Here is a 20,882-nt window from a genome sequence, read left to right as displayed (position 1 = left end):
AAACCCCTAACCCCTCATCCTCACCCTCATGAAAACCCACACCTCCTCACCTAACCTTAAAGCTCAATCTCGAACTTACCCCAACATTAAACTTGTACCCTAACTGAAGCATTAACACTATCCTCCCATACACCTAAACCTAATCCTAACCTGGCCCCTCACCATAACCCTTCACCCTCATACTTATCTTCACCACAACTAACCATAACCCAAATCCTAAACATAAACCAAAACCTCACACTGAATATGAACCCAAACTCTAACCATAAACTTATTCTCACACTATACTGAAGACTAAACCTATCCCAAAACCAACACTGACACCTCAATCAAATCCCTCACCCTCATTGTCACCTTCACCCACACCTAAGCATAAACCAAAACCTATACCTAAAACAAACCCTAACAGTGAACTGTAAGCATATATCTCGCCGTAACCATAACCTAACCCTACACCTAATGATCATGATACCCTACACCTAACAATAATGGTACCCTACCCCTAACCATAAGTCTAACCCCTAACCCTCCCCCTCACACCTTAACCCACAGGCAACAATAGCCATTAACCTAATTCTCACATGATCCCTGAGAGAAACCCAACTTCTTACTGTAAGCCACACCATAACCTCATCCAAAACCTAACCCTACATATAACCTTAGCCCTAACCTTACAGGTTCTGACACACCTTCACCCTCATCAGTACCCACACATTACCATAACCCTAAACCTCTTACTCGCCTTCACCCCTAATATTAAAAATGGACACAACTCTAACCATAACCAATCTTCTTCATACACCTAAACCAAGACCTAACATTAATCCTAACACTGACCACTTGACCAAACACCTCACCCGTGTCCACACCTTCACCCACACTTAAACATGGTGCACAACCTAAACATAACACGAACACTAACACTGCACCTTCAGCCTGACTTGCACCATAACCATATTCCCACCCTACACATGATGATAGCCTTAACCCTAACTGCAGCCGTAAGTCCAGCCCCTAACCCTATCTGTCTCCTTCACCCACATGGAACCATAACCATTAAAATAAATCTCATGCAAACCCTCAGCCTAAACCCACATTCTAACTTTAATCCATACATCATTTCATCCTAAATCTAGTCATACACCTAACCCAAAACCTAACCTTACCTGGACCCCCACTCCCTCACCCTCATTGTCACCCACACCTTGTATGACACTGAACCTCAATCTCGCCCTTACCCTAATATTAAACCCAGAATTTAAATCTAACCATAACCCTACTGTCCCCGTAAACCTAACCCACAACATAACCCTAATCCAAACCCTGGCCCCTCACCCCATCATCACACCCTCATAATCGCCTTCACCCACACCTAACCATAACACAAATCCAAAAGAAAACCAGAAGCCTCATACTGAAATAGAACCCTAACTCTAACCATAATCCTATCCTTACCATACATGGAATCCTAAACCTAAACCTAACCTTAAACCAGACCCACTGACTAATCCCCTCACCCTGACCATCACCTTCATCCACACCTAAGCATAACACAAAACCTAAATGCAACCCAAACCCTGACACTTAACCCTCAACCTAACTCCTGCCGTAACCATATCCTAACCCTATACCAGATATTCCAAAATTCTAACCCTAACTACACCTAGCCTAACCTTAACCCTACATCTAGCCCATAACCCTCACCCTCACATTCACCCATGTAGAACCACAACTGTTAACCTAATTCTCATGCAATCCCTAAGTGTAAACTCAAATTCTAATTCTAACTCACACCATCAATTCCTCCTAAACCTCACCCTATGCCTAACCATACCCCAAACCCTAACCGTATGCCCACACCTTTACTATTATCACCATCCACACCTCACCATAAACCTAAACCTCAATCTCGCACTAACCCTAACATTGAACCTGGACCCTAACTCTTACTGTAACCCTACCCTGCCCATATACCTAACCCAACTGAAGCCTCACACTAACCATGGCCCCAACCCTCATACCTTCACCCACACCTAAAAATAATCCAAATCCAAAACATAATCTGAAACCTCACACTGAAAACTAAGCCTAACTCTTAACATATATCTTTCCACGCCCTACACTGAATCCTAAACCTAATCCTAAACCTAACCATGAACCCTCGACTAAACCCTTCACCCTCATCATCAATGTCACCCACAGCTAAGCACTACCAAAAATCTAAACCTGAACTAAATACTAACACTGAACCCTCAACCTAACTCTCGCCATAACCATAAAATCAAGCTAGAACTAAGGATAAATCTAAACCTAACCATATCACTTAGTCCAGCCCCTAACACACACCATCAAGTTTACACACATGGAACCATAACTGTTAACCTAATTATCACATGATCCCTCAGTCTGAACCCAAATTCTAAAACTCTAAAAAACACCGTCAGTTCCTCCGAAACCTAACCCTAACCCTATCCCTACCTGTGCAATCATCCCCTCACACTCACCGTCATCGTCACCCACACCTCAAAATAACACTGAACCACAGGATCACATGTACCCTAACATTAAACACAGAACCAAATCTAACCATACACCTAAACACAACCCTAACCTTGGCCCCTAACCCTAACCCCTCACCCTCATACTCACCTTTACCCATACCTTACCGAAAACCAAATTCTAAAGCAAACCCACACTCTAACACTGTACCCTAAAACTAACACTCATAACACTGTACCCTAAAACTAACCACATCCTCACCCTATATCTATTGCTAACCAAAACCCTAACCCTATCGATAAGTCCAGCCCCAAATCTTCACCCTCACTTCCATTCACATGGAACTGGGACCGTTACCTAAACTATCATGCTCACCCCCATCCTATATCCACGTCCTAACTCTAAAAAACACTGTAACTTCTTTCTAAACCAAACCCAATGCCTAAACTTAACCTTAACCCTATCTCTGCAAAAACCCCTCACCATCACCCGCATCATCACCCACTCATCACCATAACACTGAAACTCAATCTCACACTTACCCTAACATTAAAGATGGACTCTAACTCTAAACATAACCCTGTCCTCCCAGTACACCTAATCCAAGACTGAACCATAACCCTAACAATGGATGCTCACCCTAACCACTTACCTTCATACTCATCTTGACCCACACCTAACCATAACTCAAATCCAAAACATAACCCGAAGACTCACACTGAAATCTCACCCTAACACTAACTGTAAGCCTAAATCTACCCCTAATCATGAGAGAATAAGGTTAATGGTTATGGTTCCATGTGGGTGAATGTGAGGGTGAGGCTTAGGGGTAGACTTAGGATTATGGTTAGGGTTATGGTTAGGATTATCTTTAGGACTAGGAAGATGATATGGTGATGTCAAGAGTTAGGCTGAGGGTTCAGTATTACGGTTTGGGTTAGGTTTAGGGTTTGGGTAATGCTTAGGCATGGGTGAAGTTGATGATGAGGGTGAAGGGTTTTGTTGAGAGGTCAGGGTTAGGGTTTAGGGTAGGTTTAGGGTTCAGTGTAGGGTGAGGATAGGTTTATGGTAAAAGTTAGGCTTCACTTTCATGGTGATGTTTCAGGTTATGTTTTAGATTTGGATTATGGTTAGGTGTGGGTGAAGGTGAGTTGAGGGTGAGGGTGCGTGGCCTGGGTTAGGCTTAGGATTCAGTCTTGGGTTAGGTGTACAGGGAGGGTAGGGTTACAGTTAGAGTTGGGGTCTGGGTTTAATATTAGGGTATGTGCAAGATTGAGGTCCAGTGTTATTTTGAGGTGTGGGTGACAATAAGGGTGAGGGGATTGGCATACGGGTATGGTAAGTTTTAGGTTTAGATGTTGGGTGAGCTTTAGGAGGAAGTGATGGTGTGGGTTAGAGTTAGAATTTGAGTTTAAGCTGAGGGATCATATGAGAATTAGATTGACAGTTATAGTTCCATGTGGGTGATCATAAGGCTCAGGGTTAGGGTTAGTATAGGGTTATCTTTAGGTGTAGGGTGAGGATATGGTTACAGCAAGAGTTAGGCTGATGGTTCATTGTTGGGGTTTGGGTTAGGTTTTGGTTTTGGGTTATGCTTAGGTGTGGGTGAAGGTGACGATGAGGGTGAACAGTTTTGTTGAGTGTCAGCTGTAGGGTTAGTTTTATGTATAGGATTCAGTGTAGGGTAAAGAGAGGGTTACAGTTAAAGTTAGGATTAAATTTCAGTGTGATGCTTCGGGATATGGTTTGCATTTGGTGGTGGTTAGGTGTGGGTGAACATGTGTATAAGGGTGAGGGCTTAGGGTGATTTGCCAGGCTTAGGGTTTGGGTTATGTCTTGGTTTAGGTGTACAAAGAGGATAGGGTTATGTTTAGTGTTAGTGTTGGGGTTTAATGTTATGGTAAGTGCGAGACTGAGGTTCAGTGTTATGGTGAGGTGTGGGTGATGAAGAGGGTGAGGGTGAGAGGGTGGTTGTACAGGTAGGGTCAGGGTTAGGTTTTGGTGTATGTTTAGGTTAAGGATGAAGTGATGGTGTTTTTGAGTTAGGATTTGGGTTTAGGCTGAGGGATTGTGTGAGAATTAGGTTATCAGTTATGGTTCCATGCAGGTGAATGGGAGAGTGAGGGTTAGGGGCTAGGCATAGGATTAGGGTTAGGGTTATCTTTAGGTGTAGGTGCGGATATGATTACTGCAAGAGTTAGGTTGAGAGTTAAGTGTTTGGGTTAGGATTAGGTTTTGGGTTATGCTTAGGTGTGGGAGAAGAGGATGATGAGGGTGAAGGTTTCATTGAGTGTCAGGTGTAGTGTTAGGGTTGGATATCGGATTCAGTGTAAGGTGTGGGTAGGGTTACCATTACAGTTAGGGTTATATTTCAGTGTGAGATTTCAAGATATGTTTTGCATTTGGTGGTGGTTAGGTATGGGTGAAGGTGAGTATGAGGGTGAGGGAATAGGGTGATTGGCCAGGTTTAGGGTTTGGCTTATGTCTTTGGTTAGGTCTACGGGGAGGATAGGATTATGTTTAGTGTTATGTTTGGGGTTTAATGTTATGGTAAGTTCATGATTGAGGTTCAGTGTTACGGTACGTGTGGGTGACGAATGGGTGACAGTGAGGTGGTGGGTTGTACAAGTAGGGTTAGGGTTATGGTTAGGCATTGGGTTAGGTTAAGGATGAAGTGATGGTGCTTTTTAGAGTTAGGATTTGGGTTTGGGCTGAGGGATCATGTGAGAATTAGGTTATTGGTTATTGTTCTGTGTGTTGAACATGAGGGTAAGGGTTATGGGTTATACTTAGGGTGAGGGTTAGCATTAGGGTTAGAATTAGGATTATCTTTAGCTCTAGGGAGATGATATGGTTACAATGAGAGTTGGGTTGAGGGTTCAATGTTAGAGTTTGGGTTAGGTTTAGATTTTGGGTAATACTTAGGTGTGGGTGAATTTGACGATGAGGGTGAAGGGTTTTGTCAAGTTGTCAAGGTTAGGGTTAGGGTTTGGACTCAGTGTAGGGTGAGGAAGGTTCATGGTAAGAGTTAGGTTTCGTTTTCATTGTGACATTTTGGGTTATGTTTTGGATTTGGGTTATGGTTAGGTGTGGGTGAAGGTGAGTATGAGGGTGAGGGTGAGTGGTCAGTATTAGGGTTAGGGTTCAGTCTTGGGTTAGGTGTATGGCGTGGGTATGGTTACGGTTAGAAAGGGTCTGGGTTTAATGCTAGGGTATGTGTGACATTGAGGTTTAGGTTTATGGTAAAGTGTGGGTGATGATAAGTGTGAGGAATTGGGCTAGTGTAAGAATACTGGTAGGTTAGTGTTAGGGCTAGGTGTAGGATAAGGTTTATGAGGACGAGATGATGTGGGTTAGTGTTATAATTTGAGTTTTGGCTGAGGGATCGTGTGAGAACTAGGTTAAGGTTTATGGTTCCGTGTGGGTGAACATGAGGGTGAGTGTTAGGGGCTAGACATAGGGTTAGAGTTAAGGGTAGGGTTATCTTTAGGTATAGGGTGAAGATATGGTTATGGTGTTAGGCTGAGGATTAAATGTTAGATTTTTGGGTTAGGATTAGATTTTGGATTATGCTTAGGTGTGGATGATGGTGACGATGAGGGTGAAGGGCTTCGTCGAGGGTTCATGGCTAGGATTAGGATTAGGGTTAGGTTTAGGATTCAGTGTAGGGTGAGGATCGGGTTATGGTTAGAGTTAGGGTACGATTTCAGTGTGAGTCTTTGGGTTATATTTTTATTTGTGTTGTGGGTAGTTGTGAGTGAAGGTGAACATGAGGGTGAGGGTTTAGGGTAAGTGGCCAGGATTAGGGTTAGTGTTATATTTTGGTTTACATGTACGAGGTGGATAGGATTATGTTTAGTGTTAGGGTCCAGGTTTCATGTTAGGGTATGTGCTTGATTGAGGTTCAGTGTTATGTTGAGGTGTGGGTGACGATGATGGTGAGGGTGAGGTGGCAGTTGTATAGGTAGGGTTAGGGTTAGGCTTAGGCAGAGGGTTAGGTTTAGGATGAGGGATCATATGAGAATTAGGTTAACAGTTGTGGTTCCATGCGGGTGAAAGTGAGGGTAAGGGTTAGGGACTAGATGTAGCATTACGGTTTAGGTTAGGGTTATCTTTAGGTGTAGAGAGATGATATATTTACGGCGAGAGTTAGGTTGAGGGTTCAGTGTTAGGATTTGGGTTAGGTTTAGGTTTTGGGTAATACTTACCTGTGGGTCTAGATGACAATGAGAGTGAAGGGTTTTGTCTAGGGATGAGGTTTAGGGTTCGGGTTAGGTTTAGGATTCAGTGTAGTGTGAGGATAGGATTATGGTTAGAGTTAGGTTTCGATTTCAGTATGAGGCTTCAGGTTATGTTTTGCATTTGGGTTGTGGTTAAGTGTAGGTGAACGTGAGTATGAGGGTGATTGGTTAGGTTGAGGGGTTAGGGTGAGGGGCCTGGTTTAGAGTTAGGGTTCCGTCTTGGGTTAGGTGTACGGGGAGGGTATGGTTACGGTTAGAGTCAGGGTCTGGGTTTAATGTTAGGGTATGTGCGAGATTGAGGTTCAGTGTTATGGAGAGGTGTGAATGATGATGAGGTGAGGGTGAGAGGTTGGTGGTACAGGTAAGGTTAGGGTTAGGGTTAAGTCTAGGTTAGCTTTAGAATGAACTGATGGTCTGCCTGCACCAGCCACTCATGTCCACCAGCTTGTCCTGGGTACAGCATGGAGTGCTCCCCAACCTGGGGAGGGCGTGGCTCCTCCCCCTGAGGAGCCTGTGCTGTTTCGTTTTTTTTTTAATTACATCCCCGAGGGCCTTTAATACAGGAGAGGGTGGTGCCTCCGGCGGTGGCCTCTTCAGCAGATGGGTCCACGGCCCTGCCTCCTCATCTTCCCCCTACTCATCCCCGCTCCTCCACCGTCACAGGGGCTGAAGGCACCGCTTTCCTCCCCCTCCCCCACAGCCTCCTGCAATGTGGTTTCTCCTGCCGCCTATCCCCCTCGCTGCTGCTAAGCAATCTTCTAGGAGCGCGACCCGTTTTCTCAATAACTGTCTCTCTTCCTTAAGGGCATCCCAAGGTCATTGCCCTGCTCCTCCAAGAAATACTGCAGTGTGTCTCTCTCCTGCTGAACTCCCTCTCTCTCCTCACTAACCCTCTTTCTCCTCAATAGCCCTCTCTCTCTCCCTGATAACATTTTCCACTATTTCAAGGAAAAAAGACCTTATAATCCCAGCTGCTACATGGCCACTCAGGGCCTCTAAGCAGTCTTCTATCTCACAGAGGGCTAATTCTGCAGCTTCCAGTGTCTTCACCCTTCCCCACTGGGGAAGGCCCCACCCCTCTAGGAGGTGCTTTACCCTAGACCAATTCCCCACTAGGGGCTCCCAAATTGGAAGCCCCACAGATGGGGACTCCCAGATGAAGCTACACCCTCTGCTGCTGCAGCCATTGGGGCTTCTTCCACTATCCACAGAGGGGGTTCCAGGCATCTCCCCACCATCTCTAGAGGCAGCCCGCCCAAGGGTCGCATCCATGTAGACAGATTTTGGGTTCAGAGCTCTTCCTGACTACTGCCAGATGTAACTCCAGGGAGGGGAAATCCTGGGGCAAGATACCTAGCTGAAACTGCAGTCAGTCAAAGCGAGACATAAAGTTTAAAGCCCGTTTATTGCAGTTGTCCCGAGTCTCTCTCTCCTGCTGTGGCAGAAGCGAGCAAATACTCCCCCCAGCCTCTCAGGTCCAGGTAAGCCCTTGCTCACCCATGTAATTATCCACTGATATGGAAATAGACTACTTCTCTACACCCCTTGGAAACACCTGTTGATAGGGAGATACCCTAAATCCTGGCAAGAGATTCTGGAAATATTTCAGTTTTACCCACACTCAGGCTTGGAGAGTCAGTCTTCACTGTGGCTACCATGAGCTTTTGGACTTTTCACAGTTCTTGTGATTTCCTTCTCTCTGGGATGCTCAGAAACCAGATTGTTTACACATGCACAAAAGAATGTATGTGTAACTGGTGAAATCTGAATAAGCTTTATGGGTTATACCATTTAAAGATAATTTATAGAAAAAGTAAAATCATTACTCTCATACAAATACAAAAAGGAATACATATTAAAGAATTGATTGAACTCATGAAATGAGAGAACCAGGCAGATGTTATAAATGGTTCAAAGAAAAGTCAAGAAGGACAAATTTATATGGAGTAAAGATACTGAATTGCAAAGAGGCAATTTTTCTGCAGGAGGGAAGTCCACTGGAAATCTACAGAACAGAAGACTTTGCATATTGACAATGTTGAACTCTGTGTTCCCAGAAAACAGTGCTGGTTAAAAAAATATCCCCATCTTTTGCTTTCTGAAATCCTCCCAACACTTTAGTGTGGAAATGGCTGATGCAAGGAAACAGAGAGAGAAGACTGTCTACCCTTTCCCATTACTCCTAAAGGACTTTCAAGTGACTCCCGTTTACCTGTGACAAGACCAAACAACTTTTCCCTTTTGCTTGAACCTGCTGACAAGGCCAGACACATACATTCCCACTCCCAGGTCTTTGCCACATGAATTAACTGATACTGAACTGTTTATCAACTGTTTAGTTGTCCTGGAAGGGTTTGTACACATTGGCTAAACACAGAGGTAAACATTTCCTGTTCAACTGATGGAGACTTCCCCTGATTACAAAACAATCCCAACTGTAAATCATTCCACCTATGGCTTGTCTACTTCTCTCCATAAAAGTCCGAGGCAAAACCACCCTGCCAAGGTACTTTGATCTAGTGATCTGGGTGATCTCCCTATTGCAACAGCCTGAATAAAATCAACCTTCTTTGTTGCTTGGTTTTTCTCTTTGACATTATTTGTCATTACCTGCAATTTAAAAAGAGCTGCAAAATAGCTCAAAGACAATGAAGAGGGCTGCAATCAAACAGCTAGGAACAATTACTATAAACAAGGCATAGTTTCTCATTGAAATATAAATTTTTTTTCTATAATCTTCATTTTGATAAAAAATAGTCTCAAAAGAAGATAATTTGATCACAAAATAAGACTGGTCTCATACTCCTCAGCTTCACTATTTACACTGGTGCAACAGCATAGTAATTTGCCCTTTAGGCCTTCTTGAATTGCTTTGCTGAAAGTTGGCAAATAATCTCAGATTTGATTTTTAAAAGCCTCTTGAGGCTAGATAACCACACCAAGAACTCACTACCAAATTTCACCTGTGGTGTCCATTGGGTGAATTCCTCTCTTCCTGAAGTCCTCCAAATATCTATGTGTGGGTAAAATTGTAATATTTCCAGAATATCTTGCCTGGCTTTAGTGCATCCTCATGGGTGGAGAGAAGTGTGGCTTTAGTGCATCTGCATATCAAAAGGTGTGACTCAGGGGTGGAGAAAATTCATCTCCATATCAATGGGTATGAAGGCACCTGGGCAATGGAAGGTTTATCTGAACCTGAGAGGTTAAGGGGAGGGGTGGTTGGCTTCTGCTAGAGCTGGAGAGAGAAACGGTCCTGGACTGCAGTTTGTAAGCAATAAATGTGTTTTAAACTTTATTTCTCCCTTTGACTGATTTTGGTTTTAGAGGTATTTTGCCCCAGGATTTCCTCTCCCTGGACTTACACTATGATTCCTTTTTTCTGGCAGTAAGTATCCTTACCCACCAAGTCCTTACCCAGAGAGTTGTCCTGGAAGGGTTTGTACACATTGGCTCCATAAAGTCAACCTTAGTTCTTAAAAGTGTCTGACTGTATTTGATTAAATGAGCATCATTCTCAAATATAACATTCCAGGCAAATCCTTGGGTGTATAACCAATGTTTCCAATTATGTCCTGGTAAAATAAGGACAGATTCTTACTGATTCTATGCCAATAACTATATTGTCATAAAAATATGACAATGACATTGTCATGAAATTAAGAATATTCGATAATAGTTTCCAAATTCTGGAGAAGTCAGGCAAGGAGTACAACATATCATTATAAATGTTTCATTTCAATTTACAAAATCAGAGTCAGAAATGAAGGCAGAGTTATACTTACTAAGTTGTTATTATATATAGCTTAACAGAAAAGAAAAAGGGCTTCCTTAAATATCCAGAAAATAGAACATTACAAAAATATCAACAATAGTTGAGACAAAAACTGTAATCATCTCTCATCAGTTCACTCAGTGCTGTGTAGTTAATTCTTGTACCTTTGGATGTCAGGCTATGAACCCATTGAACCCTTGGTTTCTTGACTAGAATTCTAAAAATCCTGACTCAGTCCACAAGTATGGTCTCAGTGTTGTTTAAATGGTGCCATCAGAAGCCATTTCCCCAAAGTCTCTGGCATTGTCCTTTTCCATGGGATTCTGAGGCATTCCTCTGTGGGAGACAAAGTACTCTGGCCTGCAATTGATTGTCATGCTTTCAGGGAAGCAGCAATAAAAACTATCTGTAGATGACAAAAAATTTTATATGGTTGTAGTTAGCTTACTACCTTATTACTGATAAGTTTCAAAAGAGAAAGATTTAGTAAGAATTCATTACAAGAATTATTCAGATGACAAGTAAAATTTGATTGTTTCTGTGGCATGCAAAAGAAGATAATAAAGTCAATCCCAAAAAAGCTTTAGACAAAATAATTATAAACATAATGATCAACTCTATTTTCAAAGAAGACAGTGAACATTACATCTAATTTATAAAAATGGGTGAACATAATATTTACAAAGAAAACATATTGAGACATGACATATAATAATCCTGACTTTATATAACATGAATATACCAAACCAAGCTGATTTTAACTATGTATCAGGAACATCAAGAATTCAAGAGAATCAGTGAGTCTTGAGGAAGTCCTAAACACCTGTATGTTAATTAAACTATGTATATCAGTGATATCAATCCCAAGTTGAAGTCTAGAAGATAGTAAATTCAAATTAAAGAAGTAAAAATGTGACCATGTTAACATTAAAAAGAAATAATAGCTGAAATTATGACCTGTCTCCAACCACACTACTGGGAGATCTGCTGCCCTCTGCTGGAAGCTGATACTCTGTGACTCAAGTTAGGGCTTGAAGGGAAGAGAGGCACACGCAGAACCTTCAGACTTACCTTTCTTTGCCTTTTCTTCCTTCCTTTTAAAAAAATGACCGAAATTTTACATAAAAGTTGCAAAAATAGTTGTGGAACCCTTGCGCACCATTCATCCAGATCCCCCAATTGTGAATATTTCCAAATCATTGAGCGTCAGTTGAAGAACTGTTGACCCATTAGCCCTGAAGACGTAAGTACATGTTTCCTAAAAACTAGTTCAGTCTCCTATATAACCACAATACAACCATCAAAATCAGAAAGTTAGCATCAATCCAATATTGCGATCTAATCTACAAGTCATCTTTGAATTTTGCTTCTTGTCCCAGTAATGTCTTTTATACGTGCAAGGTCCAATTCAGAAATATGCCCTGCATTTAGCTGTTGTGTCTCTTCGGTTTCCTTCAATCTGGAACATTTCCTCAGATTCCTTGTCTTTTACGACCTTGATTTTTTTTTCATCTTTGTTGGTCTTTTTTTTTTTTTTTTAGTATCGTTAATGTACAATTACTTGAACAACATTATGGTTACTAGACCCCCCCATTATCAAGTCCCCACCACATATCCCATTAGTCACTGTCCATCAGCATAGTAAGATGCTATAGAGTCACTACCTGTAGGACCTTGATATTTTTAAAGAGTACAGGCCAGTTCTTTTGTTGACTCTCCCTCAATTTTGGTTTGTCTAATATTTACTCAAATTTATGCATTTTTTGCAGGAATACCCCAGAAGGGATGCTGTGTTCTTCTCAGCACTTCATAGGAAGGACACAATGTTAATTTGTTCTTTTACTGATGATAGTATTTGTTAAATATCAGTTCATTAGTTGGCAGTTAATTGGATTAGTAGTTGAGTGATTGCATATAATTATTAAGTATGACATGATTATTAATGTTTTGTGAAGAGATGCTTTGAGACAATTTAATTATCCCATTCCTTGTCATGACAGTCCTTGTATGCACTACTTATACTGTTATCTTTACAAAATTGTGCTTTTCTGATTCCATTATTTCTTCTACACTTAATTCATTGGCATTTTAATGTAGAGCTTTCTCTTTTTTTTTTTTTTTACTCATTAATATATATCAGTATGGGTTCCTGGGATCCTGGGATCCTTATTTTATTCAAAGAGTTACAATCTATTATTATCAATATTTATTTTGATGACCAATTGTTTGGACTTACGCTAGACCACCAAAGAAGCAATAGTTGGTGTTACGGCAGTGAAAAGAATTTGGGAGAAAGTGACCATTTCTTCTGTCAATGACCTTATGCCAAAGACCACCAGGAACACACCTATAGTTAAACAAGTTGGCTTTACTGCTCACTGCAACAAGGAAGAACACAAACCATAGGTAACCATGGGGTGTCTCAGTAAAAGAGTAGTAGAAAGAAACTGTTAAGTTTTTGGGCAATTTGGGGAAAGTATAAATAAGCAAGGATTTGTTCAAGATTAAATACTGTCAAAAATCAGAAGTATGATTGCATAAAGAAGTAACAGTCATTGGTTTAGCAAAGGAGGGGATGTTTGGTGTTTTGTGAGTTTGCACAGTTATTTTGTTTGTGTGTGCTTAGGCAAACTTGTTTTGTTTCATTCTATCCTGAGATAGAATCTCATGGGTAATCATGTCTGAGGTTGGTATTTTGTAAAATTGTTTGCATCCAAGAGAACAAAATGACCTGTGAGTGTCAGATCAGTTCTGGACATCAGGGCCTGCTTTTTTATTGTGAGAGTGGGGCCTGGATGACTGTACACTGTCACACAGCAGTATTTTAGCAGATTGACAGACCTAGTAACACAGCTTTTTGCAGCCATATGTATCGCTAACTACAACTTCTCCAAGTTCATTAATAGACCCAAAGATATAGCCTATTCATAGCATATAAAATAAGAAGCAAGCATGTGTAAATGGCTGAAGGGAATCAGAAGATACAAACTTCCAGACATAAAGCAAATAAATAAGTCCTGGGGATATAATACACAGCATGGTGACTACAGTTAATAATACTGAATTATATATCTGAAAGTTGCTAAAAGAGTAGAACTTAAAACTTCTCATCACCAGAAAATAATGTGTAACTATATATGGTGATGGATGTTAACTAGACTCATTGTGGTGATCATTTTGCCACATATCAAATATCATATGGTATGTTGTACATTTGAAATTAATAAAATGTTATAAGTATTATTGATATAATTGTATCAATTATACCTCAGTTAAAACAAACAAATACAAATAGATAGTCTGGCTTAACAAACCAGGGAAGACACTCACAAAGAGGTTGTAAGAACCTCTCCAGTCCAGACAGAGGAAGTATGGTTTTACAGTTAAGATCATGTTCTTTGGAGCCAGACTTTAAATTATAAAACTAAGTCTCTGTCATCTTTCACCCAACAGAGCCAAGATATCTATACACCAGCAGTCCATTTACAGAAATGATCAAATGTTCAGACCATAAAACCAAGTTTTCAATGGGGAACTTAATCAGCTCAAAACAAATGGAAAACAAACTTGAAGAGAAAGCAAAATTAAAATTTGGAAAAACAGAGCCAGCAAAGTTCTATTGCCTCTGTTTGTCTTCTTGGCTGTTTTTTTAATTCAAGTATAATATTATATTGGTGTACAACATAGTAATTCAATAATTACATACAAAATGCTCACTGTGGTAAGTATAGTTATGTGTCACCACAGAAAGACATTACAATGTTATTAACTATATTCCCTATGCTGCACTTTTCTTCCCTTTGGCTTATTTGTACTATAATTGGAAGTTTAGATTCACCTCTGGGATCCAAGAAAAGATGTGTCCATGAATGTTACTTGGTTCTGTCAGACAAATTCATTGGGCATGTTGATGGAACTTCCAAAAATGTCAAAAGATAATCTCAGAAAAAAATTAAATCATGATTCTCATACAGATATAAAAATGAACACATGTTAAGATTTTTCTTTCTTTCATATGACTTGAGGGAACCAAGCAGATGTTCTAACTGATTCAAAGAAAAATCCAAGGAGCATACTACACTGATGGACAGTGACTGCATTGGGGTATGGGTGGGAACTTGATAATATGGGTAAATGTAGTAACCACATTGTTTTTTTTAATGTGAAACCTTCATAAGAGTATATATCAATAATACCTAAATAAAAAATTTTAAAAAAGAAAAATCCAAGGAGCACAAATTTATATGGAGTAAAAGAATGTTGAGATGAATTGAAAATAGAGACAAAATTAATTTTTCCAAAGGGAATTAGTAAGTTAATTATATCTCTGCCAGAAAGGACAGGATTCACATATCTATCACCTATTTACAACTTTCAAAAGAGTTGCAAAACAGCTAAAAGACAAGAAAAAGGAAAGAATCACATGGACCTGAAGGGTGTGCTATAGATGATGTATAATTTTCCACTGGAACACAAATTTTTTTTCTACAGCTAATATTTATTCATTGCTTACTTTGTGCCAGGCACTGTGCAAATGCTTACAAGCTTATCTCATTTCATAATCACACAAACCTTGAGAGGTAGGTGTTATTATTAATAACATCTTGCAGATTAAGAAACAGGCTTGGAGGGTTTAAGGAAAAATATATCAGGAAGACCTTCATCCCTTCTTTGTAACTTTCCATTGCTTATATATCTTAGTCTTAAGAGGCACTTTAAAAAAAACTGAGTTATTTTATATACCATAAAATTCACCCATTTCAAATGTACAATCAGTGATTTTTAGTAACTTTGCTGTAGTGCAACCATTACCATATTGATTTTTGAACACTTTCATCCCAATAAAATCCCTCACACCCATTTACAATTAATCCATGTCCCACACCCAGACCCAGAAAACCACTGGTCTACTTCCTGTCTTTGTGGATTTGCCTTTCTGAACATTTCATGTAAATGGAATGCTACCATAAATGCTCTCTTGTGTTTGGCTTCTTTCAGATAGCACAGTAGTTTTGAGGTTCATCCATGATTTAGCATGCGTCAGTAGTTCATTTCTTTTAACTGATGAATAGTATTCCATTGTATGGAATATTTGTTCATTAGTTAATGGACATATGAATTGTTTCCAAATTTTGGCTATTGTGAATAATGTTGCTTATGAACGCCCATGTGGAGGTCTTCCTATGAATATATGTTTTAGTATTTCTTGGGCAGTTACCTAGGAATAGAATTGCTGGGTTGTCTGGTAGTTTCATGGTTCACTTTTTGGGGAACTTCCAACTTTTTCAGTGGTTTCACCATTTTATATTCCCACCAGCAATGTACAAGGTTTCCAACTTTGGTTATTGTCTGTTGTATTTTCTATAGCCATGCTCCTGGATACAAAATGATATCTCACTGTAGTCTTAATTTGCATTTCCCTGATGACTAATGACATTGGGATCTTTTTGTGCACTTACTAGTTAGAGACCTTTTAAAAGTGTTTGATTTCCTTAGAAGTATTAATCATGTTCTTTCTCTCTTGGCAGTTACAGCATACTCTTCTTTTTAAGGCCATTGTAGACCACAGGCACACTTAATTTTGGAATCACACACACACACATAATACTTCTACACGGGTATGGGACAGTATCTATAATTAGCCACATTAAAGTTTCTGCAGAAAAAAACTATGAATATTCACACTAAGGGGAGTATAGATCATAAATAGTTTCATATTAGTTCAGGCTAGGTTCTCCTGCCAAATAAGTTCACCCCAAACTAACCAATATTTTTATTTTCAGAACTCCCTGGATTCCAGAATTGTGGATAAAGGCTTATAGGACTACTTATAACAATGTAAGAGTTGAGTTAGCTACCTAAAAAGTCTAAAATCTTAAGATTTTTTTGACACTTTTTAAATATTTATTAATTTTGATTTTTCTGTTTTCTGTTTTCTTTTTATACTTTGGAGCCAATAACTTTTTCCCAAATTTCATTTAGTGGCTACTAAGACTCTGTGCACTGTTTTCTCATGCTTTACAGATAAAAAAGGTCTGCAGACTTATGTAAAAGAAGGAAGAGACTCAGAAACAAGGACAAAAAACAATTTTTTTAAATAAAGTAGTATGAACTTGTAAGAACAGTGCAGAAAGGCTATAGCAGAATAAGTTAGTGCTTAAGAACAATGCTAAAATGGGAAAGGCACACATTTACTCAGCACCTATGAAATGCCAGCTGAATTTTTTCAAATGCTTTCTCATGTAATCCCCATTCAAAACCTGTAAACTAGGTATTATCCCCATTTTGTAGATGAGATCAAATGCTCAGGATTTAGAGACCTCCCAAAATTAAACAGCCAATATATGATGGAGCCAGGATATGAACCATGTCTCCTGATTCCAGGTTCAAGACTATTCCCACAGTAATATCTTGATATATTCAGAAAAGAATATGTGCAAAAAGAAAAATCTCTTCCTTTGGGCAGAGATTTTTGTCTTCTCCATTAAGCAGGATAATTAAGCTGACTGGAAAAAGGTAAGTAAAATGAAGAAGTGAACAAGAGAATTGAATACAACAATCTATGGAGGGAGGAAGAGGACACCCAGCTAATTATAAAGATTCTACATCTTGAAGCTTAAATGTGTTTCATCATAGGTTAACAAAAGACCTTGTAGATGCAAATTCCATAGGTAGTGATGTTCACAAATCATGGAGAAAAGAATGAGCATCTGACCAATGCATAAACATTTTTCTGATTTCTGAAATTTGGGGAAAAAAAGATAAATTCCAAAAATACTCCATATAGGGGACAGAGGAATTTCTGGTGTTCATCCATATCTCACAGGGCCCAATGGAGGTGTAAGCATGCTAACTCAAGCTGTCTCTCGGCCTAACCACTCTGCACTTCATAGCCTCCATATCAGTTTGGGACCACAGGAATGGCAGTCCCTTTCCAGTATCCCAAATGAGTAGTGGGAATAGCCTCCTCTGCCTTTGGCTTTTCTCTCAACCTATCTAGTCCCCTCCCAACACACACACACACACACACACACAGATTTCAGCACAGAAAAATCAAAGCATATGTGTTGTGTGTGTATGTGATCACATGTGAATGTGGTCATTTACTCCCTTCTCTCCCTCTCTCTCTTCTCTCCTCTGTCCTGTATCCTATCATGCCAGAAGAAACAGGATTTAGTCCTCTTCTACTGAAGTAGATGTTTTCTATAAATGAAATTCCGGGGTAACATTTGTCCTCTCCTAAGTTTATAATAGCAGAAGGATTACAGAGAAAACTGATTTATGGGGCTGCCTCTGTCCTGAATATTCATCCTGATCATTGAGAGGGTTAACTTTATATGTTAACTTTGCTAAGCTATGTTGCCCAGTTGTCTGGTCAAACATTAGTCTAGATGTTGCTCTTAAGGTATTTTTTAGATGTGATTAACATTTGCAATCAGTAGACATTAAATAAAACAGATTACCCACCACAACATGGGTCAGTTGAAGACCTTAACAGCAAAGACTGATGTTTCCAAAGAAGAAGAAATTCTGCCTCAAGAAGCAACATATTTGTCAATTACACCTCAATAAAGCTCAAAAAAATTAAAAAGTACAACATAGAAATCCTGAGTTTCTAGCCTCCTGGCCTGCCCCACAGATTTGAACTCAAGACAGCAACATCAACTCTTACCTGAATGCAATGGGGAATCTTGATCAAGTCCTAGAAAAGAAAAAATGATTTATGAATGGGAAAACTGTTGAAATTCTAAGTGTGTAACATACTTAATAATATTGTACCAGTGTTAATTTCCTGGCTTTCATAGTTGTACTATGAGTATGTAAATTGTTAAAACTAAGAGAAGAACATTAGGAAACTCTCTGTATTATGTTGCAACTTTTCCATAAATCTAAAATTAATTCAAGATGAATATTTTTTAAGAGAGTAAGTTAAGAGACATTTCAACATTGCAGTATATGAACTTTATTTTGATCCTGAATAAAACAATAAACTGTAAAAAAGGAAAAAACTTCTGAGATAATTGAGGAAGTTTGAACACTAAGTAGATATTTAATGATATCAAAAAATTATTGTTAATTTTCAGTAGGATAATGACATTGTGGTTATTTTTGTCAAATAACCCTTTTTTTTCATTGGTCACAGAGAGGGTAGCACAGCATGGAGAATATAGTCAATGATTCTGTAACATCTTACTACATTGATAGTGTAACCACACTAGAGTTAATATGGGTAACTGTGTTGCATATTTGAAACCAACATAAGATTGTATATCAATGATACTTTAATTAAAAAAAAGAAAAATCCTTTTTTTCTAGAGATTGCAGAAATATTTATAGATGAAATGATGTCTAGGATTTGCTTCAAAATAATTCAGAGGTAAAGGGGAAAATAAGGGCTGGGTTATAGATGAAGTAAAATTGATTGTCTATGAGTTAATCATTGTTTCATATGGTGATATGCATATAAGGCTTCATTACACTGTTTTCTCTACTTCTTAGTATGTTTAAACTTTTTCATTATAAGGTATTTTTAAAAGTGCATGTTTCTTTCCCTTTGCCTCCTGTTACAAATCTTAATCTTCTCAGGTTGATGCAGGCCTCAAACCAACCATTATGATGTCATGTATTCAGAAAGATAGAGAAAAAAAAGAGCACTTGAAATGGGGCAAATGTGACTGCATTATTGAATTTTTAATTGTATAATTTTAATGTAAATAGCCATATGTGGCTAGTGGAACCGCACTGGACAGTAGAACTTGTGAGGCCTTTCTAACAAAAATCTTTTGACAACCAATTGTCTCAGTTTTTGTTTATCTTAAAATGTATTCATTTCACCCTTGTTCTTGAAAGATAATTTCTTTGGGAAGACAATTCTAGGCTGACAGTATTTTCTCTCAGCACTTTGAAGATGTTATGCCATTATCTTCTGGCTTCCATTCTTGCCCTAGTGAAATCTATCTAGCTTTTGTTCCTTTTTAGATAATATATATTTTCTCTCCGGTTGTTTTTAATCTTTTGTTGTCTTTGATGTTTTGCAGTTCTGCCACCAGTAAGCACCACAGAGTTGCTAACGCTCTCTGGCCCACCAGACTCAGGATCTCCTTCCTGTCCAGGCACTGAGGAAGTTCTGATTATTGCTCCTGGTTGGCTCTCTAGGAGGAAGTTCCCACAGCAGACCTTCACACCTAGTGACCTGCCTCTGTGGTAGCCAATCATTCCAGTTTGCCGGGGACTGAGAGATATAGGACTTTCAGTGCTAAAACTGGGATCAAACTAGATGACAGGACAGTTGGTCGCCCAATCTGCTTGCTCTCCTTCATATCACAGCCTTCCCCCTCCCAAAGCATCCATGTTTCTTGGGGGAGGCCAGAGAAAGAGCACGCCGGCCATAGTGTGACACTGTTCCTACAGTCCCTGCTCAATCTGGATTCAAGACCCTGATATTCAGGCTGATCAACTGGCCATATTTTTTTTCTCTTGGCAATGTTGTCTCAGGAACCCCATTAGCTCTCTCCAGTCCAGCCCCATCCAGGAAGCTCAAGCTGTCTTTGAGAAAGCCTGTCTCATAGTAACCAGGTTAAATTCTTTCCCACAGGGTTCCTGGGCTTCTTGTACATCATCGATATTGCAGGGCTCTAACATTACAATTCTGGAACACTCTATCAAAATGTACCTGAATAGTCTTCAAACAATTGGTGAGTAGAATGGTGCACAGCACAGCACTGGCCTCTAGGGGATGGTGTTTCCTAACTCCACAAGCCACCCTCCTGCATCTCAAGGGCCAGCCAGGGTGTTCTACCTGTCAATGACTTTATTTTCTTTTTTTCTCCCTTCTTCTCGTCCTTCAAGCTTTTGAATGAAATTTCTTTTGAATAATCTCAACCTTTTGCAACTGATCTATGGAGGAAGTTTAAAGAATATTTTTTATTCAACTCTTAGCCTGGAAAACAAAGAGGATTGTCATACCTGAGAAGACAAGGCATGTTTCTGGAGGTGGTTTCCAGAAGAAAACAGAAGAGAAATCAGAACTTCAGTTCTTCTGTTACTTTCTAAGATGTGAACAGTAAAACCCTCAGCTATCCCATAACATACTTACAGCCTTCAACTTTCCAAAAAACAACTCCACACCCAAAAGTAACTGGAAAAAATAAACAACACTCATGACAGTGAACAATAGGCTCTGATCACTAAGCAACATGTGGGCCCAGCTGAGAAGCACAAAAGGCCTAAGATTTACTCTCAAAGTGATTTAATCCATCTGCTTGATGGGTACAATCACCAGAGGACTAGCTCTTTAGCAAGGCCAAGAAAAAGCTAGCTCTTATACCTGTATCAAGGATGCCATGAAGGGCATATATCCCACCATT

The 20,882-nt window shown here is 39.6% G+C and overlaps 1 long non-coding RNA gene across 1 annotated transcript; it reads right to left on the bottom strand.

Moving 5' to 3' along the window:
* Positions 1-10,245: 10,245 nt before the first annotated feature.
* On the bottom strand, positions 10,246-20,836 carry LOC118973513 (uncharacterized). The gene is made up of 3 exons (XR_012129335.1): positions 20,482-20,836; positions 18,188-18,217; positions 10,246-10,921 (listed from the first exon to the last, which is right to left on the bottom strand). It is a non-coding gene; the product is annotated as an uncharacterized lncRNA (long non-coding RNA).
* Between the last annotated feature and the right edge of the window lie 46 nt (positions 20,837-20,882).

This window comes from Manis javanica, chromosome 3 (genome assembly GCF_040802235.1).
Source record: "Manis javanica isolate MJ-LG chromosome 3, MJ_LKY, whole genome shotgun sequence".
NCBI lineage: Eukaryota > Metazoa > Chordata > Mammalia > Pholidota > Manidae > Manis > Manis javanica.
Note: the sequence above shows the minus strand (reverse complement) of the source record. Positions and strands in the feature narration are given on the sequence as shown.